The sequence below is a fragment of the Manis javanica genome, chromosome 4, assembly GCF_040802235.1.
Source record: "Manis javanica isolate MJ-LG chromosome 4, MJ_LKY, whole genome shotgun sequence".
Classification (NCBI taxonomy): Eukaryota; Metazoa; Chordata; class Mammalia; order Pholidota; family Manidae; genus Manis; species Manis javanica.
Window position 1 is genome coordinate 128,024,980 of NC_133159.1, and position 26,708 is coordinate 128,051,687.

At 46.3% G+C, this 26,708-nt stretch overlaps 1 protein-coding gene across 1 annotated transcript in view; it reads right to left on the reverse strand.

Moving 5' to 3' along the window:
* Window positions 1-13,664, reverse strand: part of NTN1 (netrin 1) — a 181,321-nt gene extending 167,657 nt beyond the window's left edge. Inside the window, exon 1 of the mRNA XM_037026938.2 lies at window positions 13,471-13,664. The gene's annotated coding sequence lies outside the window, so the exon portion shown is untranslated. The remainder of the gene's footprint in view (window positions 1-13,470) is intronic.
* Between the last annotated feature and the right edge of the window lie 13,044 nt (window positions 13,665-26,708).

The following is a 26,708-nucleotide window of genomic DNA, read 5'->3' on the forward strand; positions in this document are numbered from 1 at the left end:
CGCCAGCTTCTTCTTGCCTCATGCTCTGCCACTTTAACAAAAGGGCTAAAGACAGTTGACGGCATCCTTTGACCATCTTGCAGCAGCAAAAACTTTGGGGAAAGAATACACTGGGCTTTGAGTTTGGAACTGAACTGCTGCTGGTTTGTTATTCTTAGACGAGTGACCTACTGATAGACCTGGATTGAAAGCCCAGGGCCCTGGTTCTAGCCCAAAAGCTGACTTGCTGCAGTTTATCCACTAAATGCCTCATTTTATCAATTGGAGTTTTCACAGATTCTAAGAACCTACCTAGGAAGGGGTCTCAGGGCTTCTCTGGCCCAGCTCAGTCTCCGTGGAACACGGCCTTCCCCAGCCTCTCGGAGAGATGGCCACCTGAGCCAGCTCTTTCAGAGATGGGAGTTCACCACAACCCAATGAAATTTCATTGCAGGACAAGCTAGATTCATCCTCCCGCCTGGGGTAACACTTTAGCTTTGCCATTTTATTCCCTTCACTGCTCTCTACAATGTTTATTTCTACCTTGCCTCCTGGCAGAAAGGATTTCAGGTCACTTATAAAGGTACCTAAAACATGGCAGAAATGACATAAATAAGAAAGTGAGGTGCAAGGAGATAAATGAAATGTTTAACCCTTGTGGGCTGTGAAATCCCAATTATATGCTGCAAGGCACAGAGCAGTTAGGAGCACATGCTTTACAGCCAGTGAGTTCCTCACTTGTAAAAGGGGGACAGGACAGCAATATCTACCTCATAGGGTTGAGAACATCAAATCAGTTAACACATGAATATTATAGTGCATAACATGTATACATAGATATGTTCTTATATAGCCTATATGAATATACTTTCACATATATGTATATGTACATACATAAAGCCAGGCACATAGTAAGTGGATGGAGAAATGTTAGTTGCTAATATTAAATTGCTAGATCTTTAAAGAAATTTAGAATTATTTAAAGAAGAACATTTAATGACACAGTAAAATGCCTGTGATGTTAGAAAATGAAAAAAGCAAATTACAAAACACTATGCCACCCCAAAAAATACTGTGTACAATATGTTATCATTTTGGGGTTTTTTTAGAGTCTGCATAAAAAGACAATATTGTTAATTCTGGTTACCTCTGGATAGTGAGATTATAGGTGACCTTTATCTTTGCTTCTATGTTCTTGATTTTGTATAGCAAGAATGAGAGCTAAGAGAAGAAAAACCAGAAAGGAAGACAAAGTAGAGATACAAATAAAACTAACATGTACCCTGGAATGCCCTATTCACCTCCTGTGGGTGGGCCACAAATTTGTCCCTAAGCTTTCTTGCAGCCAAAATGAAAAGGAGACCGTGTCAGTTACACAATTCCCAGTGTCCATGAGATAAAAACAGACCTATTACTCAAGGGAATTACAACTATTCTTGGTACTAAAATCAGACAGGAATTTCTCCTGGGGGGCCTCATAAAAGGAACACAGTGTGAGATAATGAGCAAACATCCTCAACAATATCCGCTAACAGTCACAACTGGAAACTCCGTGGGCAGTGTCTGTGATGGCCCAGTGTAAGCTGATGGCATCGCACCAAAACACAAGCCAGAAAAGACAGTCTAACAAGGACGGGTCTCAAAGAGGCCAGTCGGTGCCCAGCTCACTGCCCACCCACCCCACTTGGGTCTGTTTCGGGGTATTTACAGCACTGGCTTGCCCAATGCTCTCCAAGGCTTCCTCCTGCTATGTTGCTTCTGTCCCATTCTGATGGATCTTGCATAGCAGCAAGTTTGAAATTGCACTTCCTGGAGTGCCGCTATTCTACAATGCCAGCTGAGCTTAGGCCAGTGATCTTGGGGACTGGGGGCACCCTCTACTTTTGTTGTGGTCAATTAGGTCTAAGCTTATCTTCATTAGTAGTTCCTGAAGGGCAGGACTTTCACCTTGTATCCGGCAGGTCCAGAAAAATGTCACTTGTACAGTTGGTCCAAGTCGAGTCCCCACACAACAGCCCAGACCATGGCTCTGCCTAGTTAAATGTTTGAAATCAGCCCTTCTGTCATCCCTCAGTTTTTATCTCTTCTAGGCAAAACGTTCCCAGTTCTTTTAATGACATCTCAGCAGACACTGTTTTCTGACCACTGTGTTGCCTCTCCCAATGCCCTGTAATTTGTCAGTGTCCCTTCCTAAAACATGCTGCCTTTTGAGGGGGATGAATGAAAAAAACAGATGTCCAAGTGTTGTGAGAGTATCTCAAAGTGGGGGTTATAAATATAAACCCAAAAATGCGTGTCAGGCCCTGAGCAGCAGGATCCACAGTACAAACTGGCGTTCAAAACACAACTATGTGGCTCTTAGGTGAGAAAGCAAATTCCCAGGTGTCTCCACAAGAAATGCGTCAGGAAGGGAAACCACCATTCTTGGAGCCCACCCTTACCTGGGAAGCCTGAGGATCACTCTAGGAAGAGGGGAATGTGGCAGTTTGAAGAAAATTTAGAAGTACTCAGAGTAGGAGGAGGGAAACCAGGAAACTCAGATGTCCTAGAAACCAATGGGCAAGTATCAAGGAAGTAGGGGTGAACAGTGAGTGTCACATGCCTTCAAGGTCAAGATAAAAAGAAATGAGACCTTTGGATTAAACTACAAGGAAGTCATGGTGACCTTGACTAGCTGTGACAGAGGAGTGGTAGGGACAGAAGCCAGACTGCCTCAGGTTATGGAGTGAATGGTAAGTGTGAAAGTGGAGATAGTGAGTGTAGACAACTTTCACGAAGTGTGAAAAGAAGTGGTAGGAAAGAGATAAGGTGATAGGAAGGTGACATGGGATTGAGGGAGTTGCGATGTTTATTGTTGTTGATAAGATAAGGCTATTTGAACATGCCTAAATGTTAATAGGAAAGAGCAAAAGGAGAGAGGAGGTTGAAGACAGATAAGCCTAGTCTTGTAAAACTGGTGGGCAGACGGTCTGAAGGCTGCTCTTGTTTTAATGGAGTAGGAAGTGACACCATCTGCTGAGAGTGAAGGAGTCGGTTGGGGCATGGGAGGCGTGAAGATAGGTGAGGAGCTTGACTGGGTCATTTTGGAGAAGAGGAGAATGCTTGCCGGACAGAACTCAAGGTTCTGATCAGGTTAGGGACCATCTGTGAGAAAGAATGCCAACCAGCAAAGTCACCGGATACCCCCCTCCCCACCTCCCAGCCGTGCTCAGCAGCCCCTGTGCAGACCTGGAGAAAGAGGAATGGGTGGAGTATCTAGAGTGGAAGGGTTTTTTCCAGGACATAGGACAGGACAAGGGGAAGAGGGTGGCTGACACGGTGGACCATGAATGCAAAGCTGAAAAGAGAAGGAAGGGAAGACAGAACACAGATGGAAGAGGAAATAGAGAGGCCAGGGGTCTAGAGCTGTTCAGTACAGTAGCCAATAACCACATGAAGCGCTTTCAATCGAATTGAATAAGAATTAGATTTCAAGCCCAGCACCAATAAAGAACATTCCCATCATCACAGCAAGTCCTATCAGACAGAGCTGGTCTAGAGGACTCAGGGAGATAGAAGGAGATGTGGTGGAGGATCACTGAGGACACTGTGGTCCCAAACTGGATGTCTGAGTTGAAAAGTCTAGGGGAGGGGCACCCATGGGTGATGACAAGGCCAACTGAGAGTGAGAGGTGGGTGGGTTCTGCAGGGAGACGGAGGTGATGGTGAGTGGGGATAAGGAGGTCAGGGTGCTAGGTGGGCTGCCCACCTGGGTCTCCCAGACTTTCAGGACCAGCATCAGGGCTTGGGGCAGAGGTAAAGACGGAGCCAAGTACTGATGTCTTCAAAGAAAGAGAAGAGTGACCTCCTCCTAGAGGAGGAGATTCCAAGGATGAAATAGGGAAGGTGGAATAGCTGTGCGGTTCTGGCCTTGAAGGAAGGAGCAGGGTGGCCGTGGTGTTTTAGTGAAGCTAAAAGGAGCACTGGGGACTGAAGAGGACAACAGTTCCTCCGTCCTGGGCCATGGGGATGTGCAGTGGGGGAGAAGAGCACTACTGACAAGGGCTGCAGTGTGAGCGGGGCCCCTGGGGAGGGCCAGGCTGGGGGGTAAGCAGGAAGATGGTGGGGAGCAGTCAGTGAATAGCCTGAGGGTGTAAGGGGGGCATATCCCAAGGTCAGGGGGCACTAGACGGCACAGGCTACTGGTTTTCAAGGAAGGAGGACAGGAAGAGAGGAAGGGCTTAAGAGAAATGAGATGACCCAGGGGCCTTCATCTTGGGCATGATTAAGGGTTTTATTTCTAAATCAAGCATTTATATAATGCTTACTGTGTGCCAAGCATGGTTTATTAATCATTAACTCATTTATAACAACCTCATCAGTTGGGTATATTATGCCTCCATTTCCAGAAGAGGAAACTGAGACCCAGAGAAGTAATTTGCTGAAGATCACATCACTGGTAAGCAGAGAAGCAGGGATTTTAACTAAAATGGTCTGGTTCCAATGTTTGGAACTTTTAGTGCCTATGGGCAAGCCACGCTTGGCTAACTAGAAATGTCCCTACAAAAACAGGTCTCGGCCATCTTAGAAAAGGGAAGGGATTCAGGTTGACCAGAAGTATGAGCTGTGACTTGGCTTGACTGTGCTTCTGAGTATGTCTGGTTGGGTTAAGAGGACAGGCATTAAATGATTTGGTTCCCAGGACTCCCAACATGGGCTGGGAGTTGTAGCAGCAGAGGAAACTGATCTGGGTATCTGACCTCTCCACAGGGGCCAGGGGGGCCTGGATTGATTGTTTCTCTTTCAGAAAAAGAAGAATTTGATTTAGACAAGCCCTTGTTCCAATGCATCACTTACTGATTGTGTGACCATGAGCAAATTCCTTTACCCATCTGAGCCTCAGTTTTCTCACTGTGAAATGGGGTCACCACACTTACCTTAGAGGCTTATCAGGGTGATTAAATACATGTACCTGAAAGGAAAGAAGCTGGCACAGAGTAGGTGCTCTTGTATATGATAGTTTAGGGCGGTTTTCTTTTTTGTTTTTTTTAATACTTACGATCCTCAGATTTAGCTCCTAGATTGCTCACCCTGGAAGAATTAAGGGCATCTTCTCATTTCAAGGCTTCTAGAGCCCAGCTTCTCTGATCAGCCTTAGGGAGGATTGCTCAAGCGATTCCCAGGTTCCTCCAAAGAAATGAGACAGTTCTGGCAAAGGTTTAAAGCATCGACAAACAGGCCTATATAGTGTGTAGGGTTCCTGAAGCTTTATTCGTTTCCTCAGTGTTGTGAATCTGCAGCTGCAGCTCAGGCTTCCCCTAATGCAGGCTTCTTGGCTGAGGATTCAGGAGTTGGACATAGAAACCCATACAAACCCAAAATCCACCCATTCCTTTAATCTACCAGAGCTCTTTTAAGGGGTGAACATGCCTGTGGATAAGGGGAACCAGCAGATGTAATTTATTTTCATTTGCAAAAAGCTTTTGACAAGGTCCCACCCTGAATGCCATTAAAATAAAGAAAACTGGTCACCATGGGGGAAGCTTTGTCATGGATGGAAGACTGGCCTTGGAAGAAGAAACAAAGGGTATGAATAAAAGGATGGTCTCCTAGTGGAGGAAAGGGGGGGCCTCTGAGCTCAGGGTTGGGGTTCAGCTCATTTAATATGTACACAAAATCTGAAGGCGGGATTCCCCTCAGTGAAACCTCAGAGTTTAGCAGTGGCCCTGGAGTGGTGCCAATAGAAAGGGGATGAACTGTAAAGTCTCAAGAGGTTGTGTGAATGGGCCATGAAACAGACAGGTTGAGTAAAAGGTGATGTATTTGGGGAGAAATAACCTGAAATATTCATAGAGGGTGAAAGGTAATCACTTACAGGTGAAAAATACTTCTTTAGGACTCAAATACAAACTGTTTCCTTAAAATTATTTCTCCAGAGAGATGCTATTGGCATTTGGGCTGGAAAATTTGTCACTGGTAGAACATTCCTGCCCACTACAGAACATTTAGCATCCCTGACCCCTGTCCACTAAATAGCAATAGGTCCCACCCCTCACACATACCAGTCATGATGACAACTGAAATATGGCTCCTCAATTTACATATTCCCCCTAGAAGAACACTTCCCCCACCCACACACACATTCTGATCCACTTGAAATGTAGCCTAATGTACTACTAAGGCCAAAAAATAAAATAAAACAAAACACTACACACATTCTCAGAAAGAGAACTGAAAATAAAATGGGATGCATTTCTGTTTAGGATCTTCTGGGGAGTTCTAATGATCTTATCTCAAAATGCTTGAGGTGGAGATGGCCCAGGCAAGAGCAATTTGATTATGATAAGTGTAGGAACACAAATAAAGCAGAGGTAGGGACACAGAGAGTGCCAGGAAGGGAGGTGGATTTTTTGACAAGATACTTGTGGGGGTCACAGCTTCCTAAGAAGGATCCAGGAGAGCAGAGTTAAGCGATGAAGGGAGCTGTGGGGATATGGTGAGGGACCATGCATTTCGGGCTGAGGAAACAGCAACTGCAAAGGTCCAGAGGCAGAGCTTGGCATGTGTAAGCAACAGGAAGGAGGCTGGCTTGGTGGGGTTTGGTGAGCTAGATGGGGAAGTGGTAGGAGGGGAGTTGGGAGAAGTAGGTACAGGCCAGGAAATACAGGCTTTGCAGACTCTGATGAGGAATCTGAACTTTCAGAGTCCACCCTGGGTACCTCCAGCTGCTCTTCCCATAGCTCTTAATACCATATTGTTTTTCTGACTAATCTATGTGCTTCTTCAGGGAGAACCTATGTCTTTTCCCCAAGTCCCCTGTGTTTAACAGACTGCCTGGCACAGAATAGGAGTGCACCAAAAATTCATTAAATCAATCAACTAAAGACCACAGATTATGAACAATCGATGATGGCGACCAGCTGTGGTAGGCTGAAAAAATGACACCCAAAAAGATATGCATGTCTTCAACCCTGGAGTCTGTGAATGTCACCGTACATGGCCAAAAAAAAAAAAGGGTCTTTGCAGATGCAATGAAGTTAAGGATCTTGAGATGAAAAGGTCATTGTGGATTAACAGAGAGGCTCCAAATGCTATCACAGGTGTCCTTATAAGAGAGAGGCAAAGGAGGGTGTGATAAGATAGAAGAGGAGAAAGTCATGTGAAGACAGAGGCAGAAATTAGGAAGGTGCAGCCTCCAGCCAAGGAAGCTCAGCAGCCTTGAGAAACTGAGAGACAAGGAGCCCGTCCTCCTCCAGAGCCCTGGAGGGAGCACAGCCCTTCAGTTCAAACCAGTGGTACTGATCTCAAACTTCTGGCCTCCAGACTTGCGAGAGAATACATTTCTATTGTTCTAAGCACCAGGTTTGTGGGGATTTGTTACAGTGGCTGAGAAACCTAATAAGTCAACAAATCCTAAAATGTCAAAATTAAGAGTCCCCAAATCTTACAAGGCAAGCTTAGGGTGCATGAAAGAAATAAAAAGAGGACTGCTAACCCTCTGGTCTTGAAATGATCCTGAAGTCTTCCTATGGGTCTTCTTCTCAAGAACAGTGACCACATCTCCCTGTGCTGTACCTCCCACAATGCTGAGTTCGGTGCCTTTGGCATAAGCTTGTTAGGGGATTGTAAACCCCCTCTTCTAGAGGCCAGGGCACAGTCCAAGTGGTCTTCTTGGGTCCACACCGCCCTACTGATCACCCAAGCTGCTCCCTGCAGACAGGGCTGGGAACCTTTTACGACTCAGAACAGTCCAGAAGTTAAGTGAGCAGTCTCTGTGCATGAGAGAAGAGTAGTCCCAGTATCAGGGGCTTAATCCACAGGGAAGGCAGAAGTTCTTCACTTATGAGTGTTTGTAAGCTGAGGCCAGGCATCCTCTGTGCTCCCAGGGTCACAGAGACCCCCACTTAGGACCCTTGGGGGAATGGGTGACCACTGGACATGGTTACATGGAGAAGTGACTGCTGATAGTAGAATCTGTCCCAACCCCCACCCAGGGATTGAGGCCAGGTCCACCCAAATTCCCCAGGCCATCACTGTGTTAGAGCCCAGAGGAGAATAGGACACTGAGAGTGTCCATACAGTGTCCCCAGCTTACAAGTGAGGAAACTGAGGCAGGAAGACTGAGCAGATTTTCCCAAGAGCTGATGTTTTTAAAGATGGCAGAGAGTCATCAAAATAGGTTGTGCCATTCAACCACACCTTGGGAACACCCGCTCAATTGGATCCTGCTAACTTAGGTGGGAAAAAAAATCATGATTTTGACAGAAAAATGTTTTTCATGAAAAATTACTACAAAAATACTTTCTATGCTTAAAGAAGTAAGCTTCTATTAACTGCAGAAAATCAACTATGTGGAATGGTTATTTTACCCAAATGTCAGTAACATGAGATATTACTGGTCTGCATGTCACACAGGGAGCAAATTTAGGGAACTTAATTCCAAGAGGTGGTATAGGATGAAAAGAGACATGAATGATTGATTCCAAACAGATTGGGTGAGTGTGTGGATTATTCAACCATTATAAGGTATTAAAGGAAAGCAGGATGTCAGGGGAAGGAGGGGACCTCTCTCTCACCAATGCTAACATCAGGCAAGGAGCGCCATCACACTAGCCCCCAGAATGATGCCAGAAACTGGGTGCACGCTGGTTGGATATGACCCAGCCTAGGGAGCTACTTCCTAGCCCCTGGTGAACACCAAGATTGTGAGGCCCCCCAGAGAGCCCAGGTTCCCAGCCCTGTCTGCAAGGAGCAGCTTGGGTGATCAGTAGGGCGGTGTGGGCCCAAGAAGACCACTTGGACTGTGCCCCAGTCATACACACTCCCTGACCTTTACACCCCTGTGATAGTGGATGCTAGGGACTAAATGATTATGTCCCCCACCTCCCAATTCATATGTTGAAGTTCTAATCCCCAATGTGATGGTATTAGGAGGTGGGGCTGTGGGAGGTGATTAGGTCATAAAAGTGGGCCTGATGGTGTGAGGGCTCTAAGTGAGCCCTCTAAGAAGATATGTGAGAGTCCTGATCTCTCTCTCTATCATGTGAGGGCACAGCAAGAAGGTGGCTGTCTGCAAACCAGGAAGAGAGCATTCACCAGGAACTAAACCAGCGGCACCTTGGTCTAACTTCCCAGCCTCCAGAACTCTGAGAAATAAATGTTTGTTGCTCAAGCCACCCAGTCTGTGGTATTCTGCTATAGCAGCCTGAACTGACTATAAGGTAGTGGGGCAAGTCGTTTCACCTCTCTGAGCATCAACTCCACCTTCTGGAAAAATGTGGAGACTAATAGTATCTGTCGCCTCCCTGATCCACTTTCTGTCCTTCCATTTCTTCCATGCATCTCAGGAGTACTGAGTAAAAAACATAAGAAAGTACATTGAGATGTCCAAAGCCCTTAAACAAATATACTTTTTAAAACATTGTGTGGAACCAGTTAACCCAGTGTCGTAAGCATCACCATGGTTACCACAGGGCCACCACCCTCTTGAGAGGATGACAAACTGCCCAGGGCAGCTGGAGAGTATGCATGGGACAGTGACAGCTAGCACTACAGAAAGACTGGACTTTGGTGTCAATAGTACTTTACTAATTACTAATTAATAATAAGTCAATGAGCATGAGTAATAAATATCAATAAAGTATCCACTTCAGCTTGGGGTCAGCTAGATGCCTCAATAGTGGAGTCTATAATCACAACCATAAACACATCACACACAGTCATGGTGATAATCACAACCACAGTTACAGTCATAATCACAACGACAATGACAGCTCACATTTGTAGAACACCAGCTCGCTGTCAGGTGCTCTCTGGGAACTGGTATATGTTGCGTCTCAGTCGGGGGACCTGTGGAGGTGATGGTGGTGGTAGAGAGGCTGGAAGTGAATTGGGAGAAGTTTCTCAAGGAAGACAGGGCGGGGTGGGGTGGAGGGATTGGAGTGGGTAATGCACACCTAGCACAGAGCTTGGCTTATAGGCCCTCAAAAATGTTGCTAAATGAATACAGGGGAGCCAGGCAGTGCATCCATATGTAAGGAACAGGGGTTTCTTGGTGTCCAGGAGCACATCTGGGATTGAGGAGAGTGGGTCTAATTCAGCTGTGCACCCCTAAACCTCTGTGTCCCATCAGTTCACCACCCGCACAAAGATGACGCACACTGCAGGTCATGTCAGCCTTGCTCTAAAACCCGGATGATCTTTGGCCCCCAAACCTCCTAATTTGTGACAAACACACCACATCTCCTAGCTCCAGAGTGGGAACCAGCCCCTTTCAGTGGGAGCCAAGGACCTTCCCCGGGCTGGTGCCCTCACGCTGGATCCAAAGAGCTCAGAAGACAGCTGCCTCCTGGCTGGGCCCCTTCAGCTAAGATCTGATTTTCTCATCATCTGGATAGTCTCAGCGACTCGCAGCAAAGGGATGAACCAGGCTGACCTTTCTGGAGGTTTGTTTAAAGCAGAACAATGTTTGTCTTGTCCAAACACTATGAATTACTCCAGAGAATCCTGCCCAGTTTTACAATCCGCAGCTACAAATGGCTTACATAAATAGGGACTCATCCCCTCCCCTGCCCTCCAACTCCAAACAGCTTCTCCTGCCCCCACCCTCTTTCTTCCACTCTTATAGCCCTTCTCCTGCCCCCTCCCCTTCACATCTTCTCTCCCCTGATCTCCAGAGCAGTAAAGGGGCAGGTGCTGGGTATTCCGGGCCACCGCTGCACCTGGGTTATTGTTGGCATGATTGCCTGTGGCAGACTGCTCTGTCCCAGGTGTGGGCAGGATTTGCCTTGGTAAAGGAGGACCTCTGGGCATACTGGTACTGTGTAGGGCCTGCAGTGCACAGTGTCAGGTCCACCTGTGAAAGTGTGTTGATCAAAGACAGTGCCTAGGTTTGGGGGCTCGAGGTCCAGTTAGTCTATGGCCCACTTAGACAATTCCTCATTCAGTAGGGTGCTTTCCTCACCTACAGCTGCTCTGTCATAGGCTGCACATTCAGGGAATCCTGAGGTATCTCCTAGAAATAGCCCCCACCCGCAATGGCCCCTCCAGTGGGGATAGGAGCCAATAAAGGCTGCTCTGTTGATTAAATATGAGCACAGAATGCAAGCAGAGCTCATGGTCCTGGAAAGATGGGGCTTCTGGGGAAACAGCCCAGTTTGGCCTGCATTCCCCTATAGTGCCTATACCATCTACGTCAAAATGCTTTAGGAAGCTTGTTTAAAATGTAGATTTCTGGGCCCCAGGCCTAGGGAAGCTCTCTGGGGGTAGGGTGGGGGCTGATACCCAGATCTGAGATTCTCACTACTCTGCTGTGAAATCCACTCTAGTCCAAGTCTTCTGATTAACTAGCTGGAGGACACCAGTAAGGCCTTTCAGATCTCAGTATCACCATCTGAACAATGACCCTCAAATCTTTGAAAGGCCTCTTCCAGCTCTTAGAATGTATGGTTTCAAGGACAGCTGGGTACTAGAACCCAGAGGCAGCAAGGGTGGGTGGAAGAAGCCTGGAAAAAACTGGGGGAGTCATTAGCACTCCAAGGAGAGGTGTTGGTGAAGCCTTGGAGAGATGCCAGCAGGCAATGCGGTTGGACTGGAGGCTGGGGGTGTGAGTGGTGCGAAGAATCCTTTCACTGAGGGCCCCGCACTGGGAGCCAAATGTGATCTCACTTCATCCTGGCTTTGCAGACAAGGAAACTGAGACTCAGAAGGCAGGAGTGACTTGCACTGAGATTCCATCCCCTACACACCCTGGGACACCTATCTGGCCATTCCAGACACGCCCCTTCCAGTCAGCTGCTTCCCAGTGATTTCAGCCTTTCAACCCAGCTGAGGGTTCGACCTTAGAGCATACTTCCCTCTCTCCGCGATGGGAGCGTCCCACTGGGCGGAAGGGCCCAGGGCCAAATCGGCTCTGCCAGGTGGACACACAGTGAGTCCCGAAGGCAGGAAAATCAAGTGCCTAAGGCGTCACCCTGGGTGAGCCAAGCCCTCCCCGCCCTTCCGGAGAGTCCACTGCTGGCTGGGGCATTGTCCGTGCGCGGTCCGCTGGGTTAGGGCTGCGGCTGCAGTGCAGTATCCTGTTTCGTCAGAGGGAAGGGCGCGCTGCCAGGGAAAGGACCCAGCTGTCAGAGCTCCTAGACCATTTGCGCCCAATGGTCAGTGCGACCCCGGGCCCAGAAGAGGTCAGATAAAGCTTGCGTCACCCGCTCAGCTGATGCCCCCCAGGCAGACCCTAGGCTCCAGGCAGGAGTGGCAAGCGGGAGGCCGCGGAGGGCACGGTATCACCTCCCCAGCCCACAGGCAGAGGAGCTCATTTGGCGGGGAACTCGGAATTAAACATCTAGTGAGGGTTGGGACTGCCCCAGCGGGCCCCGCTTCTAGATCTGGGCTTGTACACTAGATTCAACGTACAACTGGGGAGATCCAGAAGCTTGCTGTGTGACCTCGGGCACGCTGCGGACAGCTCTGGGCCGTAGGCCCTCCACTATTGCGAACCACGAGGTTTTAGACGGAGGCTCCCCAAGCCCCAGCTCCAATGTCCGCGCCTTGAATTAGCCGCGCCTCCCTCTAATTCAGCATTTGATTTTCTAGCCAAGCTCTTTGTCCCCTGCGAACTTAGCCCGAGCCCCCTGGTTCTCTGTTTCCTCTCGGCCCCCGCCTGGGTCTCGCTCTCACCCGACTTTCCCGTCGGAGGCGCTCGGGTGAGCGATTCCCGGGAGCCGAGGCGAGGCCGGCGGGTCCGCGGCGCGGGCCGGGGCTGTATGGAAATGGCCAGAGAAGCCGGCGGGCGCGGCGGCGATTTATTCTGGGAGTGACAGCCCCTTTGAGCGCTCAGCGAATGGCATTTTCTGTCTGTGAAAGCCTTTCTTCCCACCTCAGTTCAGATTAGCCCGGGGAATGAATGCGCCCATTATCCAGCCCGCTGACCATTCTGAAACGCCAAATTAATTACTAAGCACTGAATCAGGCGCCGGGGCCGGGGCACTGGGAGGTGTGAAAATAGCGAGCGGCTGGAGATGGGGAACCGAGGTGCAGGACCGAGAGGCCGGGCGGGGTGGCCCGGGGCGCGGGCGCGGCGGTGCTGGGGCGGGCTTGGCCGGCCGCCGAGCGCGACCTGCCGGCGTGACCCGGCACGACCGCGGGGCGAGCGGGCTGCCAGGGACCCCGGCGGGCAGGAAGGCGCTGAGCCGGGGTCGCGGCCGCGGCAGGTTGGTGCTCGGCGGGACCGCGGCCAGAGCGCGCCAAGTGCGCAGCGCGCGGGCCAAGGCTGGGGCGTGCGCCGCGCGGGTGCCTCTCGCCGAAGCACCCCGGGGAAGGCGGCCCCGGACGGCCCCGGCCCACCGCCACCCCGGCCCAGCGCTGCGCCGCTCGCGCCGCTCCCGCCGCCCTCCAAGGCCTTCAGCAAACTTGGGCGCCGCCCTCCAACCGCAGCCCAAGCCCGAGCTTCCCGAGCGCGGGCCGGCCCGGGACCGCCCACCGTGCCGCGACTCCGGCTCTGCGGGCTGCACTTACCTCCCGAGGCGCCGAGCGCGGCGAGCTCCCGGCGGCTCCTGCTGGAGTGCGCTGGGCGCGGGAGAGCGCGCGCCCCCAAGGCTCTTCCCCAGGACTCCGCCAGGTGGTGTCGGGCCGGCCGGCCTCCGCGGCTCCTCGGCCCGCGGCCACCCTGCTTCCCGGCCCGCCCCGGGCACAGCCCCAGCCGCTCGCCCCCACCCCGCTCCCTGCAGCGCCCGCGCTGGCGGAGCTGAGCCCGAGGCGCAGGAGGACAGGATGGGTATGACTGGGTCGCAGGAGTGCGGGAGAGAAGGCCACCCATCCTCCCCGCTCCAGCTTTGGTTGGCCTAGGGGTTGGAGGAATCTTGTTTTTTGACTGAGAGTTGGGGGAGGAGCGGCGGGGAGGAGGAGAGGGCTGGAAAGTGTTCAAAGACGTGCTGTTATGTCTTCACTGCCATCACCTCGGGACGCGCCCCAAGTCCGCGCCAAAGTGGCCCTCCAGCCCTTGATCCAAGATGGCGAGCCCACGCCACTCCTGGTCACTACAGCCCCCACCGAAGCGATAAAATAGAGAACTGTCGCCACTTAAAACTAGGGAAAAGTGTCATTCACACTCCAGGAACAGAAAAGTTTAAGAGGACCCGAGGGAAGGTTAAAGGAACTCTAGTTCATCAGGCGAGAAGCAGGAGTAGGCCTGGAAGGGCTTAGAACAAGTGTGTCCCGCGTGCGCCCCCTCCATGCTCTGGGTGTTGGGTCTGGTCACCAGCAGCCGGCAGCAGGGAAGCCTCCGCGGAATTCACCGTGGCCACAGAGCACAGATTTGCAGGCATCAATTAGTATTCTAGCTTCAGGCCATCATTCAAATTTTACATCGTGCATCTTTATCAAAAATTATTTTTTGACATTTATATTCGTTTCAAATGGCGTGAATAACTCAGTTTTTTCTGTCTTCATTGTTTACTATTTCTTTTATATAAACGTCTTCCTCATTCCCGAGTTCCTTATTTTAATTTCTCACACAAACTGAAATGCTACTTTGAGTAACCCTTGGAGGAAGGGCTTGGGGGTGCCAGACATCCAAGGATGTCTCTCTGTTCACTTACACTAGTTATGACGCTAGTTAGATACAGGATCCTATAGGATGTAGGATACATAATCTTTTATTTGCATTTACAATTCAGCAAAACTGGGATGTTGTTAGCAGTGAACAGGGAAGTGAATGGAAAGTGCTTACTTTGCTATGTGGCTAAGACATGAACGTAGTTATTTGTGACTATCAGTTATTAGTTATTAGTTCCCGTCTTTTGGGTTGTATAGTTGCAGAAACTTCTAGGTTTTAGAAAGTAACAGCAGACCCTTTTTTTTTTTTTTTTTTGACTATCTGGCTTTAGTTTTCTTTACTTTCTTAAAAGAAAAAAATATGTACCAATTCTGCCTCCTTTACAAATTGTGACGTTAGGTGAGTCACTTTTCACCTTCATTGCTTCTCCTAGGAAATAAACAAATTGGGCTATATGATTGTTGTGCTGCCATCTAGCAACAACAGGCTGGGAATCTATTAGCCTGTGACTGAAAAGCAACAGCCCCACCACAGTGCGATACCACTTCACACCAGCTGGAGTGGCTAACATAAACAACACAAATCACAAGTGTTTGCAAGGATGTGGCGAAATTGGAACCTCCGTGCATTCCTGGTGGGAATGGGGAAAAAAAATGATGCAGCCATTGGAAAACAGTCCTTAAAAGGTTAAACACAGAATTGCCATATAACCCAGCAATTCCACTCCTAAGTATACTCAAGAGAAATGAAAACATAAGTCCAGGCAAACATTTGCACATGTTTGTGGTAGCATTATTAATAATAGCCAAAAAAGTGGGGACAAACCAAACATCCATCGACTGATGAATCAATACATAAAATGTGTGGCATGTCCATAAAATGCAATAGTATTCAGCCATAAAAAGGAATGAAGTACTGATACATGCTACAACATGGATGAACCTTGGAAACAGTATCCTAAGTGAAAGAAGCCAGTCACCAATAACCGCATATTATTTGGTTCCATTTGTTATGAAATGTCCAGAATAGGCAAGTCCATAGAGACAGAACATAGATTAGTGGTTGTTTAAGTCTAGGGCTGGGGGCTAGGGGGTTGCAGGTAGTGAATGCTAATGGGAATGGGGTTTCTTTTGGGGGTGATAAAAATTGATTGCGGCAATAGTTGCACAACTCTGTGAATATACTAAAAATCATTATATAGTTTTAAATGGATGAAGTGTATGGTATGTGAATTATATCTCAATACAGATGTTATATAAAAAATTATTGAGTGCTCAGTATATGTCAGGTGCTGGGGTAAGTACTTGTGATACAGAAGTGAAAAGTGAACAAGGAGATGTGGGCTCTGTGCTCATGAAGTACAGCATAATTGATTTTTTAGCCGTTTTGGGGCAGGCAATCTGCCGAAAGAATGAAACACGCTCCTGGCCCTTATGCACAAATAGTTCCATGGTCCATACAAAGGCAAGACTTTTATGGATCTTACCTTGTACTAATACTTAGATATTAACTATCTATTCTCCTTCCTCTCTCTTTTGGTAAAATCCTCTTGCCAGGAAAGAAATGGCTGCAGGTACCCTACAGACTCAGTAGACTTTGATGTGCAGCATAGTGCCCCCCAGACACTATGTCAGCAGAGAGCAGCCGCTGGCAAGGCCATAGCATGGTGATTAAGAGTAGCAATTGTGGAGCCAGACTTCCAGGGTTCAAATCCCAGCCCTGCTTCTTATTCATGGCTTGAAACAGTGCGTCAGTTTCCCACATGCGAATAGGGAGAAACGGTTCCTATGTCATAAGGATTGTGTGAGGATTTAAAATGAGTTAATACATATAAAGTGATAGTATGTGGGTAGGCATCCCCTAAGTGTTCACTGGCAATATTATTCAGTGATTATGGCCGTCGACCTGCAAAGTCCTTAACCTATCTCACAGACTTGCTGTTTTTCCCTATCGCCACTAGGTGGCGGCGGTGCAACACTTCGGGCAAGTAAAATGGCCCCTGGGTCCCTTGAACAATTAAACACTGGGCTTTGATAATAAATCATGCAAATACCTTGCTAGCCCTGTGTTTGTGTTTCCATCTGTGAGCAATATAAAAGCAATATCACCTATAATGTGGCAAGTTGCTCTAATCTATGCCACACATTGGAAAAAGTTGTCCCCAGAGAAGCCAATGATTGCCTACACATGAAGTACGTGGTCTGGGTAAGTATTAGCTGCGTATCAGCTCATGTACTGCCGTCAAACCGAGTCAGTAGAGCACACATGTGAGTTTTCCCACAGCACCTTCCTCCTTTTTATTACAAATATTTTGTAACATCCTCCTTTATCATCCTGAAATGAAATTCATCATGATACAATTTCCCAACACACATAGTTTCCTTCCCCAACATAACGCCCTGTTAGTAATAAAAGGCAGCAATAAAAATAAAGTCATGCATAGTAAAAGAACATGCATTTCAGTGTAGTAGATGACATAATGAAATAGCTGAATGCTTTGGTCTATGAGTAGAATTACCAAGAAGACCTTGGTAACAAATGATGTCTGATAGAGGCGTGCTGCTCTGGTGATTCAAACACCGAGAGCGGCAATGTTCTGGGCAATGTGATTTTCCAAAGCTGTCAACAGTTGCCTTCCAGGAAATGTTAGTGTATGTTAAAATTATGAATCAAAACAAAACAATTCCTGTGTTCATCAACAAAATATAATTAGGCTCTGGGCACAGATGAGTTTAATCTTTATGAGTGCCCAGCGAGACATTTTAAAGTTGTACGGGTATCATGTTGTGCCTGACTTCTCCCCGTGTGCACTGCAGATGTCTGACACCTCTGGTCCCTGACTACTAGAAGTAGTAATGTCCCTGACCACTGTGACGACCAAAACCGCTTCACTATTGGAAAATAGTATCTCCATTGAGAACCATCATCCGGGGTCAAAAGTGCTCTGGGCATTTCTAGCAAAGCTGGCACTTGGTCCACTTAGGGCTAAACTTGTGAAAGGCATTTGCTTTTCTCTAGTCCACACAAATACACTCGTCTCGGACTGGAGCTGGGATTCAAAGGGGCTTCAAGAGAGGGAAGCTCTGGGTTGGGGCTTTTTCCACTGAGTGTCTCCCTTTGTCAGGAAAGGGGAGGCCTGAGGGAGGCTAGCTTCATCTGTCAATCTGGGGCACAACCCATGGTCTTTTTGAGGTTTTTCCTAGAACCCAGCTGGGAAGTAAATCAGCAGACATAGTCCTGATTTTTAGCCACAGGAGACAGAGCCTGAGCAAACCTCTGACTTATGTCAATCTCAAGCTATTCTTGCTCTTTCTCAGTGATGGGGCTAGTGAGACCAGGGCTCTGTGGAACAAGGTTTGACATGTTGATATGTACAGGCTTGCTCACTGGGCTCCATTAATTATGTCCACCTCCACCTGCTCTGGGGCCTTTTCCGGTCTGTGCATCTGGCCCTTCCTTTCTCTCAGCAGTTATGGCACCTTCCCCACCCCCTGCCCCAACTCTCAGCTTGTTTGTCTTGAGAGGCAGGTATGACATGACCCAATCCCCCCACTGGTATTCCTGGAATTCAGCTGGTTTAGCAAACTGGGACTGGATCTCTCCTGAGCAGGGCAGCTGCATCTTTCTGTACACATTCCATCGCTTCTGCCAATTGATGTCTCAGGGCCAGCTGGTCATCTACAACACTGGTTTTGACACCTCAAGAATTCCCTTCCAGACTCTCTGGTCTAAAAAGGGCAGCTGAAGGGCCCAGATACCTTCCTGTCATCAAATGAAAGGGTCAGAAGCCTGTGACTATGTGTATTTCTGCTCTTCAGACAAAGAGTCCAGATCCCTTCTCACTCTCACCCATGCACCTGCAGCTGTAAGCCTCCGTGGCTTACCTAGTGTGCAGGCATTTATCAACCACCTCCTGTGTGCCAGGCACTATGAGTACAATGGGAGCGGGACAGACCTAGTCCCTGTTCCCACAGGGCTTGCAGCCTGGCGGGAAAGAGACACTTAATATACAATAACCACAACTATGTGGTTGCACCTAAGGTGAGTGTTACAAAGAATACAGGAGCCATGTGAGGGAGTAACAAAGGCTGGGGTGGGCCAGGGGGCTGGACTCCGGGCATCATTGAGGAGGTGACATTTAATTTGAAACCTGAGGGATGAGGTGTTAGCCAGGTAAAGAGAGCAGGGCACACCACAGGTGAAGTCAGAACGCAGCTTGGTACGGTTAAGAAGTTGTAATAATAGTCAACATTTATTTATCACTTACTTTGTGCCCAGACTGGTTTAAAAGCTTTCCAGGTATTAATTCTTCTGATACCCACATTGCTATGAAATACAGTACTGTAAGCCCTGTTTTGTAAATGAGGAAACTGAGGCACAGAGAGCTTCAGTAATTGTCCCACAGGTACAAAGTGACAGGGCCAGCATTTGGACCCAGGTCATCTGACTCCAAGACTGTATCCTTTAAAAAAAAAAAAGTTTTTCCCCCAGCTTTATCAAGATATATTTGACATAGAGCCCTGTGTAAGCTGGAAGTGTACAATGTGATGATTTGATACACATATATATCACAAAAATGATTGCCACAATAAGGCTAAGTACCATATCCTTCACCCCACATAGTTACTGTTTTGTTGTTGTTATGATGATGAGAGAACATTAAAGCTCTACTCTCGCAGCAATTTACAAGAATACAAGATACAAGACAGTGTTGGTAGCAGTAGTCACCATGCTGTACCTTAGATCCCTGGAACTTATTCATCTTATAACTGGAAGTTTGTACCCTTTGATCAGCATCTCCCTATTTCTTCCATCTCTCAGCCCCTGGCAACCACCATTCTCTCTGTTTCTGTGAGCTATGTGTTTTTAGATTCCGCATATAAGTGAGATCATACAATATTTGTCTTTTTCTGTCTGACTTACTGCACTTAGCAAAATGCCTTCTGGTCTATCCTTATTGTTGCACATGGCAGGATTTCCTTCTTTTTTGTGGCTGAATTATGTTCCATTGCATATATACACATTTTCTTTATCCATTTATCTGTGGATGACCACAATGGTTGTTTACATGTCTTTGCTATTATGAATACTGCTGCAACAAACATAGGAGTGAAGATATCTCTTTGAGGTCCTGATTTCACTTCCTGTGGGTATATACCTAGAAATGAGATTGCTGGATCTTATGGTAGTTCTATTTTTAATTTTTAAAAAAACTTCCATGTTATTTTCTATTGGGCCTTATACCAATTTACGTTCCCACCAAAAATGTACAAGGGTACCCTTTTCTCCACATCCTCACCAACATTTGTTCTCTCTTGTATTTTTTTGACAATACCAAGTTTAACTGGTGTGAGGTGATACCTCATTGTGGTTTTGATTTGCGTTTCCCTACTGATTAGTAATGTTGAGCACCTTTTCATGTACTTGGTGAACGTTTATATGTCTTCTCTGGAGAAAAGTCTATTCAAGTCCTCTGTCAGTTTTTAAATTTGATTGTTTTCACTACTGAGTTATATGAGTTCTTTATATTTTTTGTATGTTAACCCCTTATCAGATAGACAGTTGGCAAATATTTTCTCCCATTCTACAGATTGCCTTTGCATTTTGTTGATTGTTTCTTTTGCTGTGCAAAAGCTTTTCAGTTTGATGTAGGCCCACTTGTTAATTTTTGCTTTGTTGCTTGTGTTTTTGGTGTCACATCTAAAAAACATTGCCAGAACCAATGTCAGGCAGACATTTCCTGTTTTTTTCTAGGAGTTTCATAATTCCAAGTCTTAAGTCCTTAATATATTTTAAGTTAATTTTTTTGTGATTGGTGTAAGACAAGGGTCCAATTTCATTCTTTTGCATGTGAAAATCCAGTTTACCCAAAACCATTTTTTGAAGAGACTATCTCTTCCCCATTAATTTTCTTGGCTCCATTGTCAAATATTAGTTGGCAATTCACATGTGGGTTTCCTTCTGCACTTTCTATTCTGTTGTACTGGTCTATGTGTCTTTATTTATGCCAGTACCATGTTGTTTTGATTATTATAGCATTGTAACATAGTTTGAAATCAGCAAGTGTGGTGCCTCTGGCTTGGTTCCTTCTCAAGATTGCTTTGGCTATTTGGGATCTGTTGTGGTTCCACATAAATTTTAGAATTTTTTCTAATTCTGTGAAAAATACCCTTGGAATTTTTATAGGGATTGTACTAACTCTATAGATAGATTTGGGTAGTACAGAGATTTTAACAATATTAACTATTCCAGTCCATGAACATGGGATATCTATCTTTCCATTTATTTGTGTCTTCTTTAATTTCATTCATCAGTATCTTAGAGTTTTTTATTTATTCATGGTTCAGATTTGGTAAGTTGTATGTTTCTAATAACTTTCATTTCTTTTAGGTTGCCCAATTTATTGGCATGTAATTGTTCATAATAGTCTTTTATGATCCTTTGTATTTTTGTGGTGTCAATTGCAATGTCTCTTCTTTCATTTGTAATTTTTTTTGAGTCCACTCTTTTTTCCTTGGTGTGACTAAAGTTTTGTCAATTTTTAAAATCTTTTAAAAATACCAACTCAGTTTTATTGATCTTTTTTCTACTCTCTATTTCATTTATTTCTGCTCTCATCTTTGTTATGTCCTTCCTTCTGCTAACTTTGGGCTTGGTTTGTTCTTGTTTCTCTAATTCCTTGAAGGGTAAAGTGGTTGTTTGAGAGCTTTTTTAACACTGGCATTTATTTATCTATCTATCTATCTATTTACTTATTTATTTATTATTTATTTTTTATTAAGGTATGATTGATATACACTCTTATGAAGGTTTCACATGAAAAAACAATGTGGTTACTACATTTATCCATATTATAAAGCCCCACCCATACCCCAGTGCAGTCACTGTCCATCAGTGCAGCAAGATGCCACAGATCCACTATGTGCCTTCTCTGTGCTATACTGTTATCCCTGTGACCCCCACACCATGTGTACTAAACATAGTAGCCCTCAATCCCCTTCTCCCTCCCTCCCCACCCACCCTCCTATACCCCTCCCTTTTGGTAACCACTAGTTCATTCTTGGAGTCTCTGAGTCTGCTACTATTTTGTTCCTTCAGTTTTGCTTCATTGTTATACTCCACAAATGAGGGAAATCATTTGGCATTTGTCTTTCTCTGAATGTAGGCATTTATTGCTATATACTTTCCTCTTAGCATTGCTTTTGCTGCAACCCATAAGGTTTGGTATGTTGTGTTTCTGTTTTTTTTTGTTTCAGAATATTTTTTGATTTTTCTTTTGATTTCTTCTTTGACCTACAGGAGTGTCTTGTTTAGTCTCCACATATCTGTGAATTTTCCAGTTTTCCTCCTGTTATTGTTATTTTTGTCTCATACCATTGTGGTCAGGAAAGATAGTTGGTATGGTTTCAAGCTTTTTAAATTTGCCAAGATTTTTTTCTGTGATCTAAATGATCTATCCTGGACAATGCTCCATGTGAGCTTGTGAAGAATGTGTACTCTGCTACTGTTGGATGGAGTGTTCTATATATGTCTATGAGGTCCATTTTATCTAAAGTATAGTTCAAGTCCAATGTTCTGTTGTTGATTTTCTGTCTGTCTGATCTATCCATTGTTGAAAATGTGGACTTGACGTCCCTGATTATTATTTTACATTTTCTGTTACTCCCTTCAGATCTGTTAATGTTTGCTTAATATACTTAGATGCTTTGATGTTGGATATGTATTTACAATTGTTTTACCCTTTTGATGAATTGACCCCATTATCATTTTATCATGACTTTGTCTCTTGTTACAGTTTTTCACTTGAAGACTGATACAAGTACAGCTACCCTTCCTCTCTTTTGGTTTCCATTCACATGAAATCTTTTTCCATTCTTCACTTTGAGTCTATATGTGGGTATCTTATAAGCAGCATATATTTGGGTCTTTCCCACCCCCCATTCAGCCCTATGCCTTTTGATTGAAGAATATAATCCATTTACATTAATCATTGATAGCTAAGGATTTATTATTGCCATCTTATTAATTGTTTTCTGGCTATTTCCTTTGTTCCTTTCCTCCTCTCTTGTTGTCTTCTTTTGTGAATTGATGGTTTTCCACAGCAGTATACTTTAATTCCCTTCACTTTATCTTGTGTTTATTATAGATTTTTATTTTGTGGTTATTTTGAGACTTGAACTATCTTATAGATATAACAGTCCATTTTAAGCTGATGTAACTTCAATCACATACAAAAATTCTACCCTTTTAGACCTCCTCCCCATGTCTTATGTTTCTGATGTTACAATTTATATCTTTTAATATTGTATAGCCATTAGCAAATTGAGCTATGTTTTGTACTTTTTCCCTTTAATCTTTCTATTAAAATAAAGTGGTTAACATATCACTGTATTACAGTATTAGAGTATTCTGAATTTGACTCTATGCTTACCTTTGCCAGTATATTGTATATTTTCATATATTTTCATGTTACTAATTAGCATACTTTTGTTTCAACTTAGAGCTTTTTTCTCTTCTTCTGGGACTCCAGTGAGGTGTATAGATTGTTTCTCTTAATGGTGTCCCAAAAGTGTGTAGGATTCCTTCATTCCTTTTCATTATTTTTATATATTTTTTTAATATACTTTTGCTCCTCTCGATAATTCCTAATGATCTTTCTTCATGCTCATTGATTCTTTCTCCTGCTTGGTCCAGTCTGCTGTTGAAGCTTGTTGTTGAATTCTTCAGTGCAGTCATTGTATTCTTCAGCTCCATATTTTCTGTGTTCTTTTTGTTTTCTATCTCTGTTGAACTTCTCATTTTGTTTTCATACTGCTTTTTTTTTTATTTTGTTAGTTTTTATCTGTTTTCTCTTGTAGCTTTCCGAGTATCTTTAGAATAATTATTCTGAATTCTTTGTTGGGCAATTCATGTTATCTCCATTTCTTTGGGGTCAGTTACCAGAAGTTTACTGTGTTCTTTTGGTGGTATCATGTTTCCCTCATTCTTCATAGTCCCTGTAGCCTTGTGGAGGTGTCTGTGCATTTAAAGAAGCAGCCACTTCTTCCAGACTTTATGGACTGACTTTGGTAAGAAAGACCTTTACCTGTTGGTGGGGGCATACTGGAGCACTCTGTGATCCAGGGTCTAGTGGTGCAGGGCACAAGGGCAGGGGTGTGTGGTGGCTCTGGATACAGATGAACAATGTCTCACCAGCTCAAACCACTAGAATTCAGAGCATCAACAACTGGGTGGTCCACAGTGACTACAAGGGCTGTTGGGAGTTCTCAACAGTGACTCCAGGTCCAGTGGTGGCTGGACTCAGTGCTGTGAGCACAGTCAGCGAAGGGGACCAGCTACAGGTGCCCGTACAGTGGCAGGGGCCAGTTGTAGTTACATACATAGTGGTGGAGACCAGGCCAGCATCAAGGGACAGGGCCAGCTGTGTGTACACTGGCAGTTGCAGGGGCCCTGGCTGTTGGTGTGTACTCCTGTGGCTGCAGGATCTCACCTTGGGCATGTGTCCCACAGTGGGTGCCAATGACACTAGTCAGGCTGGCAGCACACAGGTAGCACCTAGCTACAAGCAAACCTAGCAGAGAAGGTGAAAAGCTGACAGGAGACAGGGCTGAAGTCAGGCCCATGAGCAGCTGCCAGGGCCCCAGTCATCAGTGTGCATACACCTGTGGCTGCAGGATCTTGCCATGAGTATGCACACAGCAATAGAGGCCAGTGACGGGGTCAGGAACAGGATGCAGTGGCACAGCTGGAAGGGATAGCCCAAGTGCATGCACCGTGGTAGGGGTCAGCCATAGGGGTCCACGTTGGCATCTGGCACTCACACAGCCACAGAGGCCTGGACTGGCAGCAGTGTGGAGCCAGGCTCTGGTGGGGACAGGGTGAGGGAGGGAGTGGGTAGCAACTCAGGCTGCTGGCATCCATCAACATGAACACTCATGGGGTGAAAACTGGTGAAATCTGCTGGGAGTCTGTGGCAGCTGTGCTGGCCATTGATTACTTCAGTGGTGAAAGGTGCTGAGGTAATCTGCAGAGCAGGCCCCTGGGAACTGTGGTGGTTCCTGCTGCATGGCTGACACTGGAAGCCCCTGCTCTTCTTCGTCGCTTCTGGCCATCTCTCTATGGCTCAACTTTATGGGTCTCTGAGCATGGTGAAACCAAATGGGTGCTGCATGCAGTGCCCCAAAAGGCTGGGGAAGCAGGTTGCTCACCTTTCCCTCCTTTTCCCAGTGAGGGGAGCTCTTTCTAGATGGGGAGTTGCCCCTAGGCCCCAAGCAGGGCCCACTCAGAGGATGGGATGATGCAGGCAAATTAAAGCTCTTCCTTCCTTCTCCTTCTTCTCATGTTTCTTGTTCCACTGTGCTGCTGAAGCTTAAGTGGACTCCTGAATTCTCGAGCTATTTTTGTTTGTGGAAAGCTGTTCAACTGTGGGTCTTTGTCAGGGGAGTGGAGGCTGGTATCTCCTACTTCACCATTTTGGTGACATCACTCCCAGGGATATCCTTAGCTTCTGCATCAGAGTCCCCAGAGAAGACCAAAGTCATGGTCACGCAATATATATGTTGGACATGTGTAAGGAGACTGGTGAAACCACATCCACAGTACAAGCGTGGATCAACTGTGTCTTACTTCCTGTATTCCTGATGCTTTGGCATCTGGGGCCTTGCTGATCTAGGAGCCACTGCCTGACCCAGGATTAGCTAATTCCTAGAGGTAGCAAAGCACTGCATCTGAGTGTGCTTTTGATATGCAAACCAATCTAGAGCCCACACCTGACCTCTGACCTCTTGAAGGTTAAACCATTATTCCACCCCCACCACCAGTCTTACCGATCACCCCAGGAGCAGGTGTCAGACAGCTAGGGACACCCCCTAAGCCTTAGAGCCCAGCAAAATGATTTGAACAAGCCAATCCTGAGCCTGCTTACCCTACCTTGCCTTGCCTTCCCTGCAGAAACCACGAGAGGCTCTTAACACATTTTGCTTTTGCTCCTGCTCATGACCAACCCTGACGCTTGCCCATGTGGCTCTGCGTGGCAACTGTGAATAGCAAACTATCGTTTTAGTGGCAGTCATTTGAGATCTGTGGCCTTGCCATACATGAGTGATAATAAATCCCGGCTAGTGCTCTGACTCAGGTTGTTTGGAGTCAGCTTCTTATCACACTGCCTCACAAATTATTTCCAAGCTGGCTTGCTTAGAGCATGAGGTGGGGAAACTGACTCTTTCCTCTGCTTTGCACATGGAGGGTTAACAGCAACATAATTAAGTGCTGCCCAAAGGGAAGTTATATATACTCCTGTTCTGAAAAGAACCAGGCAGGAAAGCTGCTAACAATAGGCATCTCTATCATAGTATCACTACTAAAGGTGCAGGCAACTTGCAGATCATTATTCTCTCCTGAGTGGCCCCCAAATATGGAGGAGAGAACTTTCCAGAAGGCTGGCGGCCTTCCTTAGATTTCATCAGAAGCTGCCTCTGTGAGCTCTGGCTCCCCATCAGCCACAAAAGAATACCAGGGAAATGGAAGTAGGGCTGGAACCAGAACAATATTCTTGCTGGTTCTTGCTAACCAGACTGCTTTGAGTCAGGACCATTGTTACAGCTGAGAGCCTGAGCCTGTGCAGCCTTGAGGGGCGCCCACCGAGTTGGCAAAACTGTCAGCAGGGCATGTGTGAGGGTTTGGCAGTGATGCAAGGTGAGGAGGGGTGGGTCTGGGGCTGTAAGAGCCCAGGCTGGCCAAAGAAAAGGCGGGAGTTTAAGGCTCGGACAGGTTTCTCTCTCTCAGTGGGAGTAAGCTCCTCTTTGTAAAATACCAGCACCCCCTAGTGGGGAGTAAGTCTCCACTCACACGCCAGGGTTCTTAACCTGGAGTTGCGGAACTTACAGGGTAAAAAATGTACGTCGTAATTTTTACTCACCTGCAACTGAGATGTACCATTTCCTTAAAAAATGAATGTAGGCAACAAGTCATAGTGCTATCAACACACACTGCCTGTGACTTGGACGCCAATGCAGTAACTGGTATTTTGTATCATGTTACAGTTGTTACAGATAATTTGAAATATTTACATTGATCACTACATCAAAATTATGCCAGCTATTGGATCTGCCACTGGATCATGTTATTTAGCACATTCATAAAGAAACACATATTACTAGATTTCCAATTTGTCTTTATTTATGTTAAAGATGGAATACAG